Genomic DNA, 23,063 nt, shown 5'->3' on the forward strand with positions numbered 1-23,063 from the left:
TTTAAAGTAAGATTTATGAATGTGTAATTAAATGTATCAAATAGCACTTAAGAAACCCAGGTAAGGGTAGTTTCAGCTATCTCTTTCTGTTTCCTTTTCACATCAGCTTAGAACCATCTCCCTTCTCCCCTTCCCTGGGGAAGCAAGCTGTTGTAAGGTGGCTGTACAGCTGCAGGACAGACTGCACTTAAGCTGTGGGAACACGGGTGTGCTGGATCCGTGCTCAGGAAACTGATCCGGAGTTACTGTGGTCTCTCAGTAACTCCAGACTGGTCTGCCCAGCTAGTTGCTCCCCTATCCTCTGTCATGCCACATTTGTCCTACTCCTTAACTCTCCTGTGTCTTCTGTTGCTGTGGAGCATAGATCCTAACAGGGGGGGAGAAATCCAAGAATTCATAACAAAACATGGGGTAAAAAGACCATCTCCACTGAAGTTAATAATCAGCAGGGTCCAAATTACCTCTTATTAGCATTTATTTTACAAAAGAGGCAGGGTATAATTTCACGATAGATTCAGATTTGGAGAGGGACTATAATCAGCCTCCTGAAGAGCTCTGCCTGAAGTACATGGCTGCTTATTTCTTTTCCAAATTGCACCGCTCTCTTTCCCCCTCTCTCGCTTACCCCTCCCGCCCCGTTCTCTTTCTTGATCTCTTTGAATAATGCAATCACTTTGAATAGCCCAGACAGGCCTGAAGATTAGGGAGCCTGTTTGTGGAGCGGGGGGCCAGCTGAATAGGCGCAGGAGGCTGGCTCCCCGGGAAAACAAGGCGCTGGGAACTAGGCCAACTGTGAAGAGCATGTGCTGGGAGGGACTGAATAGGCAAGCAGCCGGCCAGCCCATATGTCAGGCTGTGCCACAAAGACTTCTCTGCACATCTACCATGACAAACAGGATTACTGAAGACAATTAATCTGGCACGCTTTATCAAAATCAAGCACTGACCCCCAACCTCTCCCCCCAGCATGCAGCAGATGCCACGCTCCAATTCAATGGAGCTCAAGTGTTCCCTTTTTCGCTGCTGAAAGGCATCCAAAGCCTGAATAAGGTTGGCGTGGACTAATTGCAAACACTGTCTGATGGTGACAGTCCTAATCAAATGAGATGAGCTCACCTTTTCTGTAAACTTCTAATGGGAAGGCTGGTGGCAACTCCCCATCAGCTGCTGGCAGAAAGAGAAACGCATGGGGATGAAGGGCTTTCCTCCTCCTTTCTCCCCCTTCCTTCTCACTGCCTGATGGAGGAAGAGGACAGCCACACACATCCTTTCCTGTTGAGCCTTTTGGGTGCTTCATCACGAGAGGGACGGAGAAGGAAAAGCATTGAAGCCACCTCTGTGCAGCAGCGTCTCTGCTGTGCAGATGCCACAGAGCGGCCAAAAGGCAGCGTGCTGACACTTACTGCCATGCTAGAAGCCAGGCTCAACAGCCAGGCTGAGCCCTCAGCTGATGTCAGTGGAGCTGTAAACATCCCCCTCAGTATCTGACCCTGCCTGTGGGATGTTCCTGTCGGCTCTGCAGCACAGAGTATAAACTTACACTCATTAGGACCAGTCATTTCTTTTCATGTCCCTCCTTGGTTTATTTTATTTACATTTCAACATATAGGAGTTTCAGAAAAGCCTGCCCAGTTGACCTTAATAGAAAATGAAAAGTGAAGTTCAATAAGAAAGGGGGGGAAAGCAGTGAAAAACTAATAGTATTTTATCTTATTGCTTTTGTATTTACCTTACTGCTGTTCAAATAAGCAGGCCAGATTCTTGCTGCTCACCCTAGTATGCATAGGCATCTGTACTACAGAAATGCCTCATGGGCAGTCTTCTCCTCACAAAAAACTGTTTGTCCTCTTAGTCTCACTCAGATTAGAGCCAAGTGCCTGTGTTTCTATATTGGCATCCTCTTGCTTGTTAGTGTGGATGGAGTGAAGGTTTGCACAGGCATGGATGAATGGTTCTTTCAAGTACTTTTTCCCCCCAAGTTTTCAAATGAAAGTTCTGTTTGTTTGAGTAAAATTTGGTAGAACCTCCTCAGTTTTATTAAGTTAAAACCCACTCAAAAACAAATTAAAAAAAGGTAGTAGCAAGTTTTACAACACAGAACATATGTTTCAGGGTAGTCTTCCATTTTGTAAAATTTGCACAAATGAAGGGGTTAAAATCTTTGATTTAGGAAATACTGCCAAAGCTTCTTATAATATTTTAATGCAACATTTTTTCAAGCTAAAAAAGAAAAATATCTCTTTGCTTCCCATACACACCTAAAACAAAAGATTAAGTTTAAAATATTCTTTGTAACAATTTTTCTTTCAAAGTTCTTTCCTGGCAATATGGACAGCATTTTGGCCTGAATAGTATCTGTGTTCCAATGCATTTCTCATCTGTTTTCTGTCAGAAACTTGACATCTAGATGTTACTTCCCAGCCTACTTTCATGGCTATCCTTAGCATAACACCTGATTCTTCAGTGATTTGAATGATTTTAACTTTTGTCTTAAAGTAAGGGTAGTAAGGGACTGAGCAGAAAAGGCACTGAGGAGCAGGAAGTGACTGATTACCTTGATTTCTGAAAAGAGGATGAAAACAACCTGGTTCACATTTTGGCTTTGCCCATTAGGCCATGTCCCTCTGCACACAAACCTGTGATGGTGGCTCCAGGTTCACACATGTCCAGCAACTTTGATTTTCATTTTCTAAGTATGAATTCTCAGCACAATGTGTCCTAATTTAAAAAAAGCCCAAAACACCAGAGCTGGAATGGGCTGACACCTGCAGAAGCCATGGCTGTGGGAAGGGACCTCTCACTGGAGCAGTGCTTTCCCACCTCTAGCTTCAATATGCAAGGAGTTCTTATCAGCAGCGCACTGCTAACGATGCCCCTCAAATCTGCCAATGTTTCTTCTTCTTGAAGAGCAGGAATGGGATGTTTAAATGATAGTTACAGATGGAAGAGCAGCTGATTTTGGTACTGCAATGGTTACACTCCAGCAACATGTTCCAGCATTTGAGAAATGCAGCACCCAAAGAGGGTCCAAGTGGGAAATCAGAAAACAGAGCTAATACTGCTCAAGGCACTGAGCAAAGGCTGGCTGCAGATCACACAGCAGTTCATTGTTGTGGTACTCTGACATCCTACAGAGCAGCACTTTCCAGAAATCAAAGGCCAGGTTGTGTTTTTATTCAGAATGCTAAGGCTGATTTCTAAGAAATCTCTGCTAATGAAGTGATATATGGAGCTAGGAGAGAGCTACAGTGAAGCTAATCGCTGCTGTGCAAGAAGGAATGAGCTAAAAATGCTAATTAAAAAAAAAGATAAAAGAAAGGGATGAAAAAGCACAAACACCCCAGAAAATTCACTGCAGGCTAAAGTAGCAACAGGTGAATGAAGTGACAAGGTATTGATCTGAGATACCAGGTGAAGAGGAGAAGATATTTGTGTCTCCACATTGTGGAGAAAGGAACTGCCTGAAGGATGTGAACCCCTCTGTGGAAGCTTGCTGAGGGGTGATGGGCAAAAAAGCATCCCTGAGGCAGTCAGAGGCTGGCTGATATCTGAGCTCAAAATGATCACAAAGCCCCTGGGAAACCTCTTTTTCTGACTCACTCAGACTGATCACTGGTAAGGTAGAGAATAATTTATAACATGGCTAGATTAAAAAAGAGAAAAACTGTGATCCTTTTGACTGTAGTTAATAAAAAACGTTTCTCTAAACCCCAGGGGTATTCTTTGCACAAATTTTAAACTAGTTTTGGAGCAGCTCTGTAGGTCACAGCACCATATATTGCTGCCATAAGTACCAATATGGCTAAGGGTCTGGAAGGTGGAGCTGATATGATAATACTAAGTGACATGGGTGGGAATTTCTCCCAGCCATTAGCAGAAGGAGGAACTCACTCTTAAAAGAAAGACTAATGTCAAATTGTATTTCTAAAATGTTATCTGGTTTGCAGTGGAATATCCACCGTTTTTCTAAAATACACAGTTTGTACAATTGAAGTATAATTCAGAAATGACTTAGTATTGACAAAGAAAGGGTCTCTCCTTCTCCACTAATCCCAAGGAATTGCCATAGCTTGCAGAGAGTAGTAGAAATTTTGACCTACTTTATCATGTTTAATCATTGCTGTGAAGGTGTTTCTTATATCTGTGAAACAGTAATCACTGACTTTTATTTTGAATGCATAATTACACAGTGATTTGGATCAGGATACAGAAGTTCCTACATTTTCCAGTTCTCATACCATGATAAGATCAAATTTTTTGAAGTTCAAGTAAATATGCCTCACTTATTTGCTTTCATCTTTTTCTCTTGGACTCAAACAGGGGCCTTCATTTTGGGTGACGCAACATCTCTTAGAATGCATCAGAGAATTTTTCTTCCTCTCCAGCTCTCTGTAGCTGCTGTCAGGTCTCCTGCTCAGTTCTTGCTGAAAGCTTTCCTTCAGGCCAGAATATGGAGCCTAATTCAGATAATTCACCTGCAGAAAAATCATTAAATCATTCTGTGTTGCACTGCCATTAAGTGTGGAGTTTTGGTCACTGTGGTGTACTTTTAATGTGGCCAAAGAAATATAGCCAATACATGAAATTTTGTTGTCTTGTTTTGCTCATGATTCTGTTAATACCTCACTACTTAGGAAAATGAACCACAAGTGGCTTGAAGAATGGATCAGTTTTATCCAGTAGAGAGGTGAAATGAATTATAACATCCCTGAGTAATGTTTATGGTAGAGGAAAGAAAGTGTTCAATTGCTGGAGTAGTGAAACATTCATGTATGAATGCATAAAGACACTCTGGCAGAGTTTGGTATAGTGAGCTTTGTTTAACTCACATGCTATGTTTTTTCTCCACCAGAAACACTTTCCAACATGAAATGAAGCTGAACTTTCTTGTCTTAAATATCAAAGTGATTGGCATCTATCATAATAAGTAGCTCAGGCCAATAATCTGCCACTCCTTTTGATTTATGGGCCCCTAAATATAGAGGTGCAGATCCTGCCTAAGTAACTTAAGCCACATGACATGGGACTTGCCCTCCTCTTTGGGTTTGACAGACCTCTTAGCAGCAGCTTAAGGAACACTACAAGTCCACATTCCAGTTTCTGGTTTAGCCCTTGCCCCCAGCACACAGCTTTGAGGCACCATGCTACCTGTGACACCTCCTGACTTTTTATCCTTGGCCATGTCTCACCAACCAGAGAGGGCACACTGTGGTGTTGCTCCCATCACGTTACTTGCTTTGGAGTTTTCTGGGTTTGGGGATGTTTTACCTTGAAGCCACTAATTGCTGATAGTTTCTGGCTAAGGTGCTTTTGAGTGCTCAGTAGGAAACAACACGGTTTTTTTTTGGTTCAGCTGGAATTTCAGAAAACAAAAATAAGATGAGGATTTCAGCGTAACTGAAAAAAATAACTTTCTGAAGTTTTAACTTTCTTTGAAAACTAAGATTAGCAAATAATTGTGGATTGGTAAATCAAAGCCTCAGGTTTAGAAAATGCCCAAAGTATTCTGATTATTACAACAATTATTTTAATTATGAAGCCAGAATAATTTGATGAAATTTACAAGAGTTTGCAAAACATCTTATTTGACTCAAATCCTTATCTCCTAAATAATACATTTCAGCTAGAAAAGTTTACTTAGTTGCAAGTACTTGATCACATAAATAAGCAGAAGGATCTTTTTGTCAATTTTCAGATTTGAGAATGGTCTTAGGACAGCCTTGGCATTGCAACCAGAGGTGACTTCTGGTCTACAGAAATAGAGTGGTGGAAAATATATTCTGCTCTCCTGAGCATAAAGGTGCAAAAAACAAGGAGTGAGTGAGAATGATGCTTTCTTGAGATGGGGCTCTGCATTGTATTACTGCAGCAGTCATACAGTTATTGATTTTGTATCTTCTAAAGAGGTTCAGAGGGCAGGACACGGCCTTACAGAGAGGCAGATGGGAAACTCAGATCTGTTCCTCACTGGTTCAGTTTTGAAGCCACTGCCTTGATCTCACACAAGCTATCTCTGAGAAGATACAACCAGGGGTGGATTTTTGAAGACATTAGATCTTGACAAGAAATGACAAAAACTAAATGTGATCAACAACTATGTTAATTATCAGCCCACTGATATGTGTGTGCTCTGAAATGCATTTGGGAGCAAGTACAGAATGGATCTAAAATTCACAGAAAAAGTAATTCCACTTTTCTCTAGTTGGAAAAAACAGGTTTTCCTTTTATTTCTTTTTCTATCTCTCATCTTTTTTAATCTTTAAATTGTTATAACACCAAGTGAACATTGAGATAAACTGCTGTTCAGATAATTCACTGTCAAAAATATTGAGCATACTTTAGTTGGATGGCAGCAGTAATGGTCTTTTCAAGTGCCTCTGCACAAAAGCTGAGCCTATCAAGATTTTTTGGCAGGCACTGCGTTTAACTTGTCATGTTATATATTGCAGCAATGCAGTTGAGGATCAGTATAAATCAACTTACAAGTCTGGAGGAAATGGGGGAATGTGCTTCTGCAGCCCACTGGCAGCTCAAGTGTCTATCAGAAGGTGGCAGCATCTCAACATCGTTCAGTCCAGTAGGGAAAAAAAAAAAAAACCAAACCAAAAAAAACTCAATCTACATGTCCAGAAAGCTGAAAGCTCTTTACATTTAGACAGGATGTACACACTGCTGCTGCCTTGAATTTATGGGTTTGATGAATTTATGCGGTTATGGACAGGCAGGAAGGTGAAGTTTTGATAACTCTTCAGTCTTCTTAATGTAAAAGTGGGAAACAGGCTAAGTAGGTCCTAGAAGGAAGGGAAGTGAAAAATAAATGAGAAAATATGGCTACCCAAAGGGTCAGAAACAGCCCACCCCCAGCTAGAGGAGAATTTTGTGGTAGCTGTGTTGGAAATACTGAGCAACAAAATATGTGGTCCCTAATAAAGTTTTGGGATTTTATCTCCTACCAGTGTGACAGAGAATAACACAATTTTTTCACAGCTATCACACTCTGTATTGTCAGATGTCATGATCTCATCACAGGCTTTGTGGCATTTATTGTTGTTTTTCTTAAAACCCCAGCCTTTGAAACTGGGCAACTGGATAGGATCCCCAGTTTTCACTTAAACACCACTATAACCAAAAATAGCATCATTTGAACCCTTGTGGTTACTGGGAAAGTAAAAAAACATGTGCAAAATGCTCTCACAATGTTCAAAAACCAGAAGGCAGAGTGGAAAAAATAACAGAATTTAAAGTAGAAAAAATAAAAATGACATTTTATAAGGTTAGCAAAAAGTCATGCATCCAAGTGCACTGATTGACAATAGAGTGTTGCTGATGGGAAGGCTGGGCCCAGCACATAAAGCCAGGCATGCCAGGGTGTGCTCTGATAGGGGTGGGATCAAGTGCCTGGCTTAGTGCATAGCCATGAGCACAAAATGGTATTGCTCACTTCAGTGAGATTATTTGCTGATTTACAGCTCAAGTCATTGCTGAACTGAGCTCTTAACTTGCTTAAGGATTAATCCAGTGCCCAGTGCAGTTTGATGGTAAAAAATCTCAAAATGGAGTCATCAGTGTCCTTGTAAAATTTTTTGGGTTTTTTTTTAACATGGAACTGCCTCAGCTAGCACTTGATCCACCCTGTATAAGGGTATGGAGTACAATAAGAAATATTGTACTAATGGCCACCACAAGGAGTCCATATGTGGCCAGAAATTACTACCCTAATACTCAGAGAACCATGGCATGTTATTTTCAGTCTTTCTATTTGTGATAGGTTGATCCTGGCTAGACAGCAGGTGCCCACCATCACCACATTGTCACTGCCCTCTTTACTGGGCAGGGTAGAGGAAATAAAATTAAAAGCTTGTGGGTCGAAATAAGGTCAGGGGGAGATCACTCACCAATTACTGTCATAGGCAAAGCATACTTGATGTGGGGAAAATTAATTTAATTTATTACCAATCAAATCAAAGTAGGATTAAGGTAACTAAAACCAAATCCAAAAAGGCCTTTACTGCACTCCTCCCTTCTTCCCAAGCACAGTTTCACTCCCAGATTTTCTACCTCCTCTGGCAGCTGGTTCACCACATCATCTGTGCTGCTCACTCTCTCTCAGGGCAGGATTCCTCACATTCCTCCCTTGCTCCAGCTTGGGGTCCCTCCCACAGGAAACAGTCCTTCCCAAACTTCTCCAACAGGCGGCAGTTCTTCATGAGCTTGTCCAGTGTGGGTCCCTTTTACAGACTGCAGTCTCTCCAGAACAGGCTGCTCCAGTCTGAGCTCCACACAGAGCTGCAAGAGGAACTTCCAGTGGCTTCTCACAGAAGGCAGCCGTGTAGCACCCCTCCTGCTACCAAAACCTTGCCACAAAAACCCAGTTACTTGGCTCCAATGAGTTTGTCTCTGAAATCAAGTAAAAAGTGGCAAAACATCTCTGTGCAGTTTAAAGTGGAGCAGTTTTAATTTCCAGGTTTTGCATATGAAAGAGAAATGCTAATTTTGAAGATACCTCCTAGTGTATTTGCCTTGGATGCACATCTGCAGTGCAATTGAAACAATGGGCAGATTACCAGGTGGTGACCAATTATGAGCAGGGGACTTCATCTTCAGAGGGGATATGAAACCTTGCAGAAACTGAGATTTTTGAAGGCTTATCACAGATACCTCTGGGCCCAGGCAAAGTCATACTGTCAAAAATGGCATCAGACATTGAGCCCCAGAAAGACTGAATGCCTCTCTGGACGTCCCAGTGAGCTGATAGCATAAATGAGGACAGGATTGTGGCAACTTCCATTCTCAGATCCAGGGAGAATTTTGTCATACCATGATTTCACATCTCATACTGAACACTCAGCTACTGTACTTGGTAGACTCAGCCAAATACACACAGGTCAGGAAGAGAGCTGGCAGGCAGAGTATGCTGATTTAATTTTGTTTGGCTTTTTGATGTGCCTTCCTGGAGTTCCTATTTGCTATGTTGTGGATTAAATACTTAAACAGGAAATCAGCTCAGAGGACCAGCTGACCATTTCAACCTTGTGGAAACATTTGTCCTTGCCTGCTTCCCAGAACAATTCAAAGAATGCCTTGTTTCTGACACACATAGCCAAAGTAAAAAATCTGTGGAGAATAATTTATGGACAGAATGATTCAGTAGGGTGACAGCACTCATTCAAAGACCTTGGAGTAGAGATCAGTACAGATAGCTGCACACCTAAAGGCGGGAAGTTCTGCCTAATTTTTGTTTTGTGCTGTAGACAGTCCTCTGAGTAAGTATTGTGCCTGAATGGTTATATTACTCTATTAGCTAATTATCCATTAGAGTGATGCTCTCAAGATTAATCTAGCCAAAACTTGACATAAATGATCTAGAATGACAACAATTATAAAAATCACTTTACAAAAGAATGACCTTTAACAGAAGAAAAAGCAATTTAGACTAAATTGATTCAAATGAAAAAAGGCTATCACGGAGGGATATTTGTCTTTTTGTTGTTGCAATAAAATTTTTGCAATACTATAGTTCCATCAGGCTTACAAATGCCATGTCTCCTGTTTTTGCCAAGATTTTTATTATTTCTGATGTTACTCCATGCATAAGGAATAAAACTTTATGCATGACTTCTAATGTCATTTTGAAGATCTTTATTAAAATGCATTCCATCATAGCAGATGCATTTTAATTACCACTACTTTTAGTTCAGCTGTGCAGCACTGTTTATATTGCTTTAAATTAAACTCCTTCCCACTAATGGCAAGATATGTTAGTCCTCTAAAAGGCAATACATGAAAAATATCAGGATTTGTGAATTAGATGGAAACAAAATCAGAACTCAATGAAGGCAGAAGTATTTAATCAGGCCTTGAAGAGCTGGTTTATTTCATGCCCCCTGTATTTGAAAAGCTGAATAATTTTGGTTAAAATTTCTAGTGATTTCAGGACAGACATTTATCTGAGAAAGACTGTGTGAACCCTTCAGGATTTTGTCTTACATGAAAATAATTGCCTTAATGATTGATAGATATTTCCCTCCAAGTTTAACTATCAGGGACCTGACCTGCACTGAGTTAAATCTGCATTTTGGTTGCTTGCAGGTGTCAATTGCTGTAGCTGTACATGTGCTAAATCATGGCACTGGAGGACAAGCATTAGGCGGGGCAACCCTCATTTCAAACATCATGGTCCTCTGTGTTTTCTGAAAACTTGCAAAATTTCCATCAGGTGTCTATGGCTGATGCCAAGGACAAACCCTGTAGGACAAAAGGCCTCTGGTAATTCCTCCTCATAGGTCTAGAGCGAATCTCTATCTTTTGGGTTTTGTTTATTTTCCAAATACTTGATGCTTTCCCCAGGAGCTCTGAGGACTTCACTTATTTTCCTAGCTTTTGCACTTCCCTTGGCAGCCAATTTGAGTTTCATAGTCCAGATGATTTTAAATGAGGTGTGACTCGGGTAGACTTTCCTGACAGAATACACAAAGAGCCATTTCTCTGTCACTGGGAGAAAAGAACTAAAACATCATCCTTCTCTTTGAGCATAGGCCTTTTAGCTCTCTGTTGACACAAGAGAGGCAAATTGTTGCATTTTACTTGCTTTATGACTTGATTTATTTAGCTTTAAGTCAAAAGCAAATATTTAAAAGTTACAGGCCTATTTTGAAAAATGGAACTCCTCAGACTTGCACAGAAAGCTGGGGTGTGAAGATCATAGTTTTATAGCCTGGAGGAGGTAAAAGCACAGGCAGTGCACGTTAGTGTGAGCAGAGCCATCCCATCTGTTAATCACACTTATACTCAGGGAATGGACGATGCTGCAGCAAGCACAAACACTTTTGACAATTTTACTACATATTTTTGAACATCTGATTCTAAGGTCTGACAAATATTGCAAAGGTCAGTGCTAGTCAATGGCGGGGGGGGGAAAAAAGAGATGTTTATCAAGAGGTACAGGGAAGAAAGACTCCCAAAGGAGTGCTTCTCGAGCCTGTGTGGGTTTTGTTTGGTTTTAAATGCATGCATTGTGTGCCTAGGATCTATCACAGGATGTGTGCTCTTGGATTTATATCCACGGTGGCTGTTAGGGGGCCTGTCCAGAAGCCCCAGTACATGATCCTGCTTAATGAGCGCCATAATACTCACAGAATCTAGTTTAGGGCCATGAAGGAACTCAGCTTCACCAAAGGCAGTGGCAAAATGTTCTGGATGGTGTGGAAGAGAGTGACTTGAACGTAAATGCTGAACAGTTGCATTATCTGTGCTCTTTGATGGTGCACTGAAATGCAAGCAAGCCGAGGCCTCCTCCAGGGTGCCCTGGTGGGCGGTTTGAGGGAGCTGGCTTTGCACAACTTTCCTCAGCTCCTGTCATAGCTGCTGCAGGTGAGACGTTGGGTTTTTTTACTTCACTTGGGGTTTAGAAAGAGGGCTTCCACACACTCTGAAATGTAGCCAGAAATGGCAGCATGGTGTGTCTTTCCTCAAGAGCTTGGCCTGCCCTCAGAAGGGGCCGTGGTGCCAAGAGCACCAGGTTGTTCATTGACAACTGTGCCCCTGGTCTGCAGGAGAGATTGCTTGAAGGTTCACCTCCAATATCATTGCAGGCTGTAACTTCAATTCAACAAAGTCCTTCATTTTGAATCAAGGTATACAGCAATGACCTTCATTATCCTTCATCTCTGGATAGAAATGTGACTAACATCCACCAGGACAACTTATGACCAAAATGCTGTTCTTGTTCTCCAAGTATTTATTGACAAATCTAATTTTGAAGCTATTTTCTGCATGCCTAATCTTGTAAGTATACTAATATTCTGCCTAATGTGTTGTTTATAAGCAAACAAATCCATTTTTTTCAGAAGGGCATAAGAGTGGTAAATCTATAAGCTGAAGATGCCTTTTCAACCTGGGCAGTAATAATTCTTAAAGCTTCCCAGAAGTTTCTTTTCTACTGCACCTGGTTTTCACTTGGATAAAGCTATTTTTTGGCAGACCTGTGGCTAGTATTTATGAGGACAAGTAAAATGCAGTGAACATCTACTGTGTTCACTGGATGGAATTGATAAACAGTAAGAAAGACTTTGGAAGGAAATAAGTAAATTTAACTTTCCTAGGCTGCATGCCTTAGCATAAGAAGTACAGGAGGGACACAGGAGATCTTTATTCAACAACCAGCATTGCCATGCTTAGGTTGGTCCTTGGCTAGCAATGTCCATGATTTGTGCCTCCAATCTACCTTAGTAACTAATATGAGAGTAAGCCTCCTTATTTCAACAGCAAGGGGCTGCTGAATGATAAATTTACCTTAAGCAAGGTGAGTTCCCCACATTGTAGCCCCACCTGCACTGCAAAGTGTAATGATACACAGGTTTCAGGTAGGAGTAAGGTTTTTTGTGTATTCTCCAATTAAAAGTGACTGGGTAGAGCTGCTGGCAAATTTGCAAGGCTTTCTGCCTGCTGTGTCAGAAGTCAGAGGCCATTCACAGCCAAAGATCAGCCCCCCAGAAAGGGCAGTGTAAGCTTCAGCACATAATTCCATTTGCATACATTGAGACAGCTGGCAGATTTGCTATAGCATGGGAGGCATTACTGTAAGCAAAGTGTTTCCCACCCACTGGGAGAAAGATCATGAAATATGGGGGACTGAAAAGCCAACAGTTTCTTTACAGAAGTTGGAGTCTGTCTGTAACAATACTGGTGGGATTTGCTCAAATTTATTTTTAGAAGTTCATGTTCAATCAGCTCAATATTTCCACTAGGAGAAAACAAAGCAGCATAAATCTGACTTTTTTCTCTCTTTTGGCAATGGATCCATACACTCATTATGATTTAGTAGGCAGGGATTTTATTTCCAATATAGATGAGAGGACTACTCACCCCTCTTTCCCAAATTCTGTGTCTGCTGTTTTTTTTGCTAGGTAGTACACTTTTGTGAGCTGAGAGGATAAAAGCAATAACTCAGTGAAGTGGGCAGCAGCAATGTGGTTAGATACACAAATATTCCCCTTTCTTGAGGGGAAAAAATCCCTCTTGATCTGTCTGAGATGCAGAAGAACCAAGTGTGTGTAACAGTAAACTGTATGGAAAGGTGATATATACATAAAGTATGTGTATATACTTTATGTACACTCTGTGCTATATTAAATGTGTATATGTATATCTATATTAATTGAGGCAACTGAGCAAAGCCAGGAGTCTAGTGTGGTTTCTGTCTTACAACAAGTTAACTATAACAGGACATCAATGCATGGCCCAATGCCTTGCAAAAGTCCTAAGCTGGATCAGACAAACTAAACTGTTCTTTGTGAACAATCCTGTGGAACTCTCTGAGGTACAAAAATGCCTGGTGGCAGACTTGGATAAGGAGTTTGGTTGTGTCATGACAGCTGCCCATTTAAGTGTGCTGCAAGAGAGAGTGAGGCATGTCTTTCTCCAGGCACATGGCGAGTGGCTCAGCACCATGCTCCAAAATTGCTTGGATTTTATTTGAGAAGGGATGTTTTGTGGATGAATGAAACAGCTGGTGTGGGGAATATAGCATCCTGCAAGGGGAGAAAAGGGAGCTTTATTATTGCCTAAGTAGCAGTGGTTTCAGGCTGCCTGGGGACATCTGGAGGATAGGCTTCAGACTGAGTTTGAGAGATCATTGCAGATATAAACTTGCAAACAGAAAGCAGTGGGTAACCATAATTATGTTGCTGTTATTAAGTCATGGATGGAATAACTTCCAGAATCAATGTTTGGGTTAGGCACTTTGGCCAGAAGGGGTTGCATGTCAGTTCAGGTCTGCTTGAAGGAGGCCAGAATAGCTGGAGAAGTGGTGTACAAAGCCTGGGAAGCTGCTGTCTTCATGACCAAGGCACAAAGTACAACATACTGCCAGTGCTCTCTCATTCTGGACCCTGGTTCTGCCATCTCTGAGTCACTCTCTGGGCTGTATGTATTTCTTGTAAGTCATCTTTGTCCTTCATGTCTTAGAAATGTTGTTTTTATCATCTGGAAAGGCTCTGTGCATGATTTCTGGATGACAGCTCCCTTGCAAGAATTACGTTTTATTTACAACTCCCAAGAGTGGGAATAGTTTTAAACAGACTACCTAGCTTACAACAAACACAAGCCCATTATGTTTTAATAGCAACAAATCAATGTCCCAAGAATAAACTTTCAAGGAGTTCCTTGAAGAAGACATGAGCAGCTGTCAGAAAGTAGTTTAACCTTTTGAAAGTTAAGATGCAGCTTAAAGGCTGTTCCAGGAGTAGAGAAAGGATTTGCTGAGGGGAAACACCAAATCACCACATGAAATGTTGTCCCAAATGAAGACCTGGTTTTTGTGGGCTCTCAGACCTCACAACATCATTGTGAAGGTCATAAGGTTTGAGCACTTGTGTTTTATACTCAGTTCTCTTCACACATGCAGATGAGTTTGGGGGAAAGGGAAAATAGGCTGAAGTAAGATCACAAGACAGTAACTTTCATCCAACAGGTTAAGGTTTCCATTTGCACCTTTCCTCCTGCATTAACATTTTATTAATTCAACACAAAGTGCTGTATCTTCAGGATGCCTAAAGCACAGTACATTTGAACACGTGACTGGATGTTAAGGTGCCTCATATCACTGGCATTCAGAAAATGAAAACTTGTGTCTAAAGGGATTAAAACTATTCCCATTGATTATTTTCTGAGTGATCATAGGAAATATGTTCTTATAAGAGATTTGTCTCTGCGTGGGTCAGATCTCACACACTGGAAATGCTAACGTAAATGTTAGAAATGGTGTTTCTGCTCATTTTACCTCTTTCTCCACAATCACTGATGCCACAGGACTCCATACTGCCCCTCAGTTCTGTTGTGCTCCCTCTGTTTTTAGAGCCACACGATGCTGCTTATTGTGGGCATCGCACACTGAGCAGCAGCAATGTTGATCCCATGGCATGACTGGCTTTAGTTTAGTCTCTTTGTGGTCCTGCTGTGTACATTCCTATTCATGTGCTCTTTCTCTGTCAGAGTGTATTCTTCATGGTCATAGCCAAGCCTCCCAGCAAGCAGATATTGCACAAGTCTGATTTCAGCAGCACTAGCTAAATAAGATTTTTCTTTTTTCTTCAGTTGTCTGTCTCTTCACCAGCAGTAACAGCAGACTATTCTCTGATCAGTTGTTGCATTCCTGACATTTTCTTTCCCCTTGATTAACTGGAGCAAATGTCTCAAGTTACTGTGGAATAAACAGTTACCATTTGTCATAAGGGCTGTCATAATGGGTCCTGTATGTCATGATGACTTAAGCTGATGCATTTTACCTTGCAACAGAGGCAGATTAACTGTATGGACTGGACAACTTTACCAGGTCCATTGACTGACCCAACTTTGTTAAGCTGCTGTAACTGAGATATAGCTCAGTCATGTGGCAGAGTCCTCAACTCCAGTGCGTGTCCAGAGATGTGTGGTTAGCAGCAGATAATTTTGTTCAGAGAAAGCATCTCTTTGTATATGTGTGTGGATGCTGTAGTTCTTTCCACAAAGTTAGGATAGAAAGACGAAGCTTGAAATATTATTATTATTATTATTATTATTATTATTATTATTATTATTATTATTATTATTATTATTATTATTATTATTTTAACTGGATTGTGGAGAGGGTGAAGACTGACAATAAGGAAGGAAAGTAACAAAAGTAGAAGTAGTAAAAGAATTATACACCTGCCAATTCTTTTCTTTCTTGTTAAAGACCCACCCATCTTTTTGTCTGTGAAAAGTTCATTTAAATCTGTCTTTCCCATGCAATAGGAAAAAACCTAGTTCATTCAACAGTATAATACAAATCCCAGAATGTTTTCAAATTTCCCTCTTTTGTGTGTTTTAAGATTGACAGCTATATAATTAAGCATAACAAAGAGAGAAAGGATTTACAAGATTTAGCACAACTTGAGCTACTTGGGGCAGCAGAGAAAAGGAAAGTCAGTGGCAGATGCTAAATGAATCTGTGGAGTCACTCATAAGAGGTGTGCAGACTCAGTTTGAAGCACTATTTTAAGAAAGGAAATGATCACAGCTATATGAACAAAGCATGACCAGCAATCAGGTGCTGATGACAAGATCCAAAAAGTGACAGGCAGTGGAGGAGTCAGCCTGGTGATCCCGATTTGCAGAGATGCGTGCAACCCCTCTTCCTGCAGTTGTAGCAGAAAGCTCCAAAGCACTGGTGCTTCCAGGGGCATTTTGGCAGTGGCTTCTCCGTCTTTGTCTTTCCTAAGCTACAAGGTGTGTAGAGATACATTGGAAACGTATTGCTACATTACAGTCTGTCCTGTTCTATGCTATGCTTTCCATCTTGGGTGTAGAGAGTGTACTCATTCCATTAGGCCATATCAAGATCCAGCTCCAGATAAATCCAGTGAAAAACCTACTTCATGAACTTGCTTTAGAGAAAGGAAAAAGTCACTTGTCTTCTTGCAGCTGTTTCATTCCCTTCAGAGCCTGAAGTAGGCGACTAAACAAATCTGATACATTTTAAGAAGTCCTTTCACTTGACTGAAAATAAAATGTGTAGGAATTTGTGGCCAAAAAATATAAATATGTAAATAAGAATACAATTTTTACTTATTAGAAAACAACCTTTATGTTTTCTGACTAGACTAAGTATCCTGTTCCAAAAGTGTTCTGTCTGTTCAGTGTTTTTTGAAATAGAAAAGTTGTGAACCCAAATAAAAGTGTCATTCCTGCTTCTTTGTGGGAACTTTCAAACTGTTATTTTGCTATCTGAAAGTCCCATTGAGTTAATAGATATAGTTAAATCCTGTCTAGACAAATTTCCATTGCTTTAAATTCCATTTGAGCTTAATTCAGTTTCTAATGATGTTGAAATACAATAGGGAAAGCACAGATGAAAACACGTGGCATATCTCTGCCTCTGTGAAAACATCTGAAGCATACAAGACAGTGGAAATGCTGAGTTTTTATCTGGATATCCATGGATGTTGCCCAGAGTAAGCAATTTTTGTTTCTTTTCTTATTTTCATTGTCAAGCATTGATTCCACCTTAGAGTAATTCCTTTTAAGTTCAGAGGGAAAGAGGACCTGAAAAGCTCTGTAGTATTTGCCCTATTCCTTTCTCATTCCTTTCACATTGCTGCCTTCTTAACTTTATATCATTATACTTTTTTATGTCCTTCCTATGTACCTCAGAATCAGACACCTATTTAATCCCCCTTCCAACTGCTGCTACAAAAATTCCTGTGCATGGAATGCACAGATGCCTGTGTGCTGCCAGGATGGATGGGCTGCAGACACAGAATTGTCATCCCATGTCGTCCTTGGGAGCGCTCCATGTGTCTGACAGCATTGGCTTCTTGCCAGCGTTCAGCCGACGTTGGGAAGCAGGTTGCTCTTTCTCTCTCTCTTTAAGATATTTTACCCTTGCCACTTTTGCCATTCTTCCTGGGACTTAAATAATGATGGGACAGATCTGCTCTCCCATGGTTCCACTGCTCTGCAGCTGCTTTGGTCTCTGGTAAGAGAAAGCAGCTATGCCTGTGGCAGAGCCTCATTCCTCACCTACCAAAGGCACTGCAGTGAAAAGACTGGAGGAAAAGCTGGCTCCACCAGAAATGCTGAATCCAAGCAGCTGCAAACAGATTTGAGACCTTTTTCTATAATGACCCTGTTACTGTGCCTGTTACATACAACTCATGTAGGCAGACATCTCCAGGAGCTTCTTGGCTTTATCATTTAACTTAATTATGATATTCTGAAATTAACATTTTGCAACCATGCTTTATTAGGATCATTATATCCTATAGCAGGCCAAATACTCCATTAAAAAAGAAAATCCTTTTCAAATGACCTAATGAATTCCCCAACATAATTAATGTTTCATTTGAGGCTAGCCCAAAATAATTCCAATACTTAACATTTCCATATGTCAAAAAAAGGAAAAAGAAAAATTAAAAAAAAGAAGAAAATTGATCCATGTAGCTGCCAAGCACTGGACTAATCAATTCTATCTATAAGGATCTTAACTTGAAGACATCATTTGGCCATGGTGTGTGAATAAATAGAGATTGGGAAACTTACAGAATTTCTCATAGGAAAGCTTCACTTATGGTGGTTAAATATCAGCCTCATTGCTTTTTTAATAAGACTTTGGCCGCAAAGTCCCACGCACATTTGATAAAGTGGTTATGACCTATTTTTCAGAACCTTAGAAATTATTTCTTTAGGAGGAAGAGAAGTGATACTGGAACAAGATGTTGGTTACCTCTGCTAAAACTGAGGCTTTTGTGTACTTTGAAATGCCATATTTGCTCTAAATTAAATGTGTATTACTTTCTTCAGTTCCAGCTATGATTTGCAGTCCAGCTGCTTGGGTAATCCAAAATATCATTATTTTATACACAGCTATATTGCTGCAAAGGAATGCACCGCAGCTGCCAGGTCTGACTGCTGGTGATTATATCTGAAATGGTAGAATTGAGTCAGTCATAGCTGATAATTGATATCATAGTCAGCTCCTTAATCAAACAGCATGTTTTCACAAAATTCTTGTTCACCCTCAACAAATATACATTTTTCTCCTAAAATTCAAACAGTTCTCTGTATCAGCCACTAGAATTCCAATTTTATCATCTTAGTGGGGAAATGGGTAGCTATCTGTCTTTGGCAGAGCAGAGGAAACATAATCTGTAGGTTTGCAGACTCTGCGGGTACCATGTGCAACACCATGCACGTGTTGTAGAAAGTTCTAGAATCCAAGAATGTCTCGTGAAGAGCACCAATACAAACCTAATTAATGCAGAAGGAAGAATCTTCAGTCTCAGTAGCAGATAGTGTGTTCTTTGATGCCAGTAAGACTGTCTGTTTTCTGCTGTACTTGAGCCTCAGCAGAAACTGTGGTCCTGAGAGCAGCAGTGGCCTTGTTCCTCCTGAGTCTGAGAGGGCACGGACAACGTCCTACAAGTTGAAGAATGATGGGCTTGGCAAGAACATTGAAATATGAGGAACTTTCAAACATGTTACCATCATGCCAGTAGTATTGTGATATATAATAAAAAGAAACACAAATCAAATCAAGCAAAGAACGAAAAATAAATTTTAAAGCTCCATACTTGCAAACACACAATGACCAGTGCGTCCAAGCTGGTAAGCCAAACACACCTCATGGCAAAACAGTCATTTTATTGTAAATAATTTTTCAAATTTTTACTTTGTGGCCTGAAAAGTTCTGTGTTCAGTGGATCCAAAAATCTGTTATTATCACTTCTTATGATTATTGTTCGAATGGAATGCTCAGACATTTCCTAGAACAGGGCTAGGGTAAAATCTGTTCCCTTCTCTGCTTTGCCCATGTGTTCCTTTTAACAATTGTTATTGTATGGAGAAGAATTTTTAGTTAATCTGCCTTTCCTCCTTTCCTTACGCCTCCATGTACTGTCATCCTGAAACTCAATATAAATGAAACATGTTTTTCTGGGTACTTACTGCAAATTAATTCTGTTGAAGTTTTCTCTCACATTAATTACAGTCCGGTGGTAGCTGTGGGTGACTGGCATTTATCTCGTGACCATAGGGCTACAATGTGCTAAAAATGCTGCAATGGGCAGAAGCTGGGAGGTGGGGCAAGGGAAAGGTCTAGCAAGAACCACTACGATTTGAATCTGTGGGATTTCAGTCTCCTGGGAAAATAAATGGGCAGTTAGCCAAAGGCTAAAGGTGTCTGATCAAGGGGGTCTTGCAGTATGAGGTATGAAAAGTATTCAAAGAAGAAAACTGGGGAGAGGAGAAGGCAAAAGACACCATAAAATTTGAGAGGAAGAAGAGTAGAGCTAGGACTGAAGGGAATAGGACCTGTAGGGCTGGAGAAATTGTGTCAATAATGGGAGGTTAAAAGGAAAGAAAAACAACCTAGTGAACAAGGACCATGAGACTGGGATGTCTGAAGACCAGACAATTGTCTTGGCCAAGTCCAAGAGGAGTGGAACAGTGAACAGAAGGCAGAGTGTGGGAAAACCATTACAAAGACAGAGAGAGAGCAGGAAAGACTGCTCTCCTGTGGGAGGGTAGCACTCCAACATCTGGGTAGGAATTGGTGGGGGCCAGAGGAGGAAAGGGCTGTCTGGAAGGGTCTGTGATGATGTAACATTCTTTCCTTCACAGCCCTTGAGGTTTGGAAGTAAATACAGCATTTTTCTTTCAAAATGTAACATCATTTTTTCCCACATAGAAGTAATGTATGCATTTATATGTATATGTATACATACTTGCCTTCCAGAGAATGGAATATCTGAAGTGCTGTAGTCATCTGGTGTTTCACCTGCTCACCTGGCAGGAAATTTGAATCTGGAATTTCCAAGATCAACTTGACTCTGGCATTTCCCAAATTGCAGCCTGATGTACTTCAGTGTTGGCTTTATGCAGGTATCCACGTGTATGTCCTAGTCACCAGCCCAAATACACCTCAAGCCTTTAATCAATTCCATAGTGCCATGCCTCAGCCAAATCATACTGATTTTTATCCATGTATGATTTCTACATGAATTTACATCAGAATGAAATAAAGTCCAGTTATTTTTTTGATGGACATAATTTACAAGACACAAGATTTTTTGTGAAGAATGGTAGGTTTGTCATGATATGGATACTATACTTAGCTCCTTACATTGTCATCTGTTTCTGAATTGGTATTCTCCAAATAGACTGAACTGTCTTTTCTTGGCAACCATCAGATTTGTTATAAGTCTGTAAAAATATTATTTAAAATTGGGAAAGTCTTATAGTTTCATAAACTGAGAGAAGGATTCCTTTATTTGAGAAACCAATGTTTTAGCAGCAACTAATGGCCTTTTAAAATACATGCTTATACCACAGCAGTTCTTATAACAACACAGAAACAAAAGGCTTTCTTTAGCCACTGTGGTTAATAAATTGCATGTGATTATGGGAAGGGTGAGTTTTATTACTGTTTCTGCATCCAAAATCCTGATTAGAATTGTATCATCAGGTTATTGCTTTCTGGATATTCCTGTAGCTCTTTTACCCAGGATTGTGGCCAACATAGTAGGTTAGACATTAGTCGTTCATTTTCCAGTATCCTTGGCTTCAGGAAGATTTATTTTAGCAGGAGCTTCACTACCATTTTCTTTCCAGCCTTGGAAACATTCACTTCCCAGCAAAAACTTAACCACACTGGATGGTGAAGAGATGAAATTCTGAAAGGAAATTTGCTGGGCAAGAATCCACAGGACAGGTGGTGGGATGAAGCTGGGTAATGAACTTGGACATTGTTAAACCTGAAACTGAATTGGATAGTGCTGCCTTAGGAAAAGGGAAGAATTTATTACACGTTAGCCTGGTAACAGCCTGTATGAGCAACACAATATATTTAAAGGAGGTGTGTTGCCACTCTGCTAGAACAGCACTACCCATGTTCCCTGCCTTCCTAAGTCCTACTTAACACTGGTGCTTCAGCAGTTTGTTATCCAACAGCCATGTGAAAGAGGGGGGGAGTAAACATTTAAGTGAGGTTTGTTGCCTCCCCATGGCTTCCTTGCTATATTGCCAGGCAGTGCAGATTGCATTTGCAGTGCTGTTTTTGTGAGACTGTTCCTGTAGAAGCTGAGCTAAACTCTTTCCATAGATGTCTGTGAATTCCCATCAGGCATTGCATATTAGGATCCATTTTTGAACAGTGTGTATTGAAAGTAATAACTAAAATGTAATAAAATGTCTGGTCAGCAATTGTGCATCAGCTGTTAAATGTATTTTGCATATTTCTGTTTTTACTAATAGTTTGTGAAAATATCAATGTTCCTATATTTATTTCTAATAACTCTCAGAAAAAAACAGATATCTGTGAATTACATTCTTTTTCTGAATATTTGAAGTTGAAATGCTAATTCCCAGGCTTAGTGATGATTCAGTGTACAAGCTTGTTCCTGGACAGAATAAATGTATCCTATTCCCATATCCAAAGCATATGGTACAAATTCTCATGTGAAAAATACAGAATTGGATTTCTTTGACCAATTTGCCAATATTTGTTTAAAATGAATCATATTCATGAACTTGCCACAAAGCACATTCACTGTGACAAGGGTGTATGGCCTGGTTGATCCATCTTCCCCATTTATGGCATCAGGCTTTATATAATAGGCAGTAGATTGGGAACCACTGCACTACAATATTAGTGGAAAATAAACACAAGCTAAGTGAATTCATTAAAACCATTAAACAAATATTTACACAAAATCTTCTGCAGTGTTTGCCTACTTCTTATTCAAATCACTGACCTAGAAGAAAATGCTCAAAGCCAAATGAGACTTGAAACCATTTGCATCATTGTTCTTGTACTAATAACCTTGTGGATTTATTACTTTTGTAGCATTTTATTGTTTGCACACTACCTGGGGCTTTTCAAACTTATTATAGTTGTTATTATTCTATATTCCTGTATGAGAAATGTTCATCTGCTTTTCTGGTAATCTTGCAACATTTTTTATAATATTTCCCTATATCCTGTATTCCATAGTTTGTATTAGAAATGAATGATATAAATAATAAGCAGTAAACCTTATCGTCATTTATTTGTGTGAATAGCAACTATTCTGCATTTGGAAATGCACAAAAAAAGTGCTAATAATCACTTGTACAAGCCAGACATTGGGTGCTGTTAGTCTCCTTTGTCACAGAAGACATCTTCATTTGCATTTGTATCTTCCTTCTTTATAAAGAGACAGATTTTCCTGATTCCTTTATGTAAGGAATACTCCTGAACCAACCCTGTTCTGCTCTGTGAGGGTAGAGGCACCCACAACTGGAGTGTCAGCTAAGACACCATGTGAGAGAACTGACACTTCACACAATCATTTAGCAACAATTTCTTTAGAGAAATAAACAACTGCATTACCATGTTATAGGTAGATATGAAAGTATAAGAAGGGAGCAAGGAGAGAGAGCAACCTCTACTGTAGCAGAGCCTCTTACACACTTTCAATGGAGATATTATAGACATGGATTTTTTTTCCCCTCCATAGAAAATGTTAAGACATTGCTGAGAGAATTATTTTGTTTCTACAAAATGT

This window comes from Camarhynchus parvulus, chromosome 2 (assembly GCF_901933205.1).
Source record: "Camarhynchus parvulus chromosome 2, STF_HiC, whole genome shotgun sequence".
Taxonomy (NCBI): domain Eukaryota; kingdom Metazoa; phylum Chordata; class Aves; order Passeriformes; family Thraupidae; genus Camarhynchus; species Camarhynchus parvulus.